The 1,936-nt window shown below is 43.3% G+C and overlaps 1 long non-coding RNA gene across 1 annotated transcript; it reads left to right on the top strand.

The window, feature by feature from the left end:
* Window positions 1–280: 280 nt before the first annotated feature.
* LOC112341892 lies at window positions 281–1,579 on the top strand. The gene is made up of 3 exons (XR_002990732.1): window positions 281–571; window positions 620–900; window positions 974–1,579. It is a non-coding gene; the product is annotated as an uncharacterized LOC112341892 (long non-coding RNA).
* Window positions 1,580–1,936: the final 357 nt, after the last annotated feature.

Raw genomic sequence — 1,936 nt, 5'->3', positions numbered from 1 at the left:
CTTCTTTCAAAGTGAAATACAATATTTGTTGTTTTGATACTATTCCAATTTTAATCATACTCCCTTATTTAAACGTGCTATTGGCATATGGCATCCGGCGTCTTTTATTCCATTTTTAGAATATTATTTCTGAATATACTTATAATCTAACGGTTCAAATTCAAAAACTTGAAATAAATGGCATAGATCAAGTGCCAAAGGGGTGGCAACGCTTCAATGTGATTTTAATGACGCTCCAAATCAAGTGAAATTTTTTAGGGCGATCGGGCAGATTGGGGCAAACATGGGGCGAGAGGAGCATCGCTGCAAAAAGAGCATGGATGCTGCCATCCTCGAGGACCGGGCCTTCATCCAGAACGAGGCCAAGGAGAAAATGGGAGGAGTAAACAGGTGGCGTTCCTGTGTCACAGACATCGAGTCCCACGAGTGACTCTGGTTTCGGCTGGATGTGTTTGTGTCGAATCAAGAGCAGGTGATGGAGCGGCCACTGCTCAATCTCATGATGAAGTACGCCTACACCACGACTTGGCTGCGGGACGCTCCTGCCATGCTATAAGTTGGTACATGGAAGGTAAACTTCACTGGATTCCACTTCAGCCTCCATTGTTTGTTCTTGTAGATGGGGAAGATCTCCAAGAATTGGCTGCAATGTCTTCAAATTCCAGTGCCCTGGATTGAGTTGGCCATTGCGTACTATTCTGCTGTCAAAAGGATCATCCTATAGAGGCGAGAACTGGCTGGTTCATAAATTTTGTGATTTACAACTGTTTTACAGTTTTGGAGCCAATTGAAATATCCAGTGTTTTTAATGAGAGCTGATGCATCCCCAAACGGAGATTGTAAGGTGTTGCTGTTTTCCTGGATGGAAACTCTTCCGTCGTAGCATCCAGTTGGGACTTGGTAATACTTTTCTCTCCATCTTAGAACTTGATAAAAGATGCTAAACTTACCATGACGGTTGAATCTCTGGCAGCTATGGCAAGAGTGTCAGCGCAGGAGACAACACCAGGACAAAAATGAAGCTCTTGGCAGACATGAGGCTTGGAAGGGACAACTTTTACACTTTACTTCCATCAGTCGAGAAGAACCGATCCATCACAGTCCTGAAGAACAGCAAAGTTAGAAGACAAGAATTTAAATCTTGCAAAGCTACTCCTGTCGATGAAACAGTCGTGGAAGTGCAAGCGAAGAACTCCTGCTGGTATCGTCCTGTCCCAATCGGTGTGCTTGCTCAGAGTGTCCCTGATGATTCTCTTGGCTTGAGGACAGGATCTCGAGTAACTGTGGTAGCCATTCTTGTATCCTCCACTCTCATCATGATCCAAAACACTAGCTCAGAGACAGCAGAAGCAAAACCAAAATGTTCCCTCTCCAACTTCCCATCCTCAGGTATTGCAGCTTGGCATGTCTTCTTCCTCCTCGAATTTTCTTGGCAGTAATCGATGATCTGAAGATGAGAGTCGTTCCGTGATGAAGTGGGTCACTGATACAAGGCTCTTATAGTCCAGGTTAAGCCGTCACAAACCGTGTCTGCTGCCTCTAATGAGTGTTTCCATGCTTAAGAAATCCTTTGACATCATCCAAATCCAGGGAAGCTAGCGCTCATAGTTTGACAAAGTTGAACCTCTGCACAAGAAATAGGAAAATTCAGCCAACTAAAGAAAGGTTCTGAAAGGACATATGTCTGTAGGCCGCATTTTCTATTCCATTTCCAAGCTTTCACTTTGTTCTGTTTCTTAAGATTTTTGCTTTTTCTTCTTCTTCACGATGTTCTGCCCTTCTTTTTCTTCTTGTTTTCCTTCTTTTGGTATATGACGCTCAATGGTCAATGCTAAAAGTATAATGGGTAACGAGATATGGGTCCGACAAGCTTGCCAAGCTTCAAATCTTCATTGTCGTCCATTACTTCTTTGCTGGCTATAGGTGAATATTTATT

The sequence above is a fragment of the Selaginella moellendorffii genome, unplaced genomic scaffold (assembly GCF_000143415.4).
Source record: "Selaginella moellendorffii unplaced genomic scaffold, v1.0 SELMOscaffold_93, whole genome shotgun sequence".
Taxonomy (NCBI): domain Eukaryota; kingdom Viridiplantae; phylum Streptophyta; class Lycopodiopsida; order Selaginellales; family Selaginellaceae; genus Selaginella; species Selaginella moellendorffii.
The sequence above is the reverse complement of the archived record's forward strand: the minus strand, read 5'-3'. Positions and strand labels throughout refer to the sequence as shown.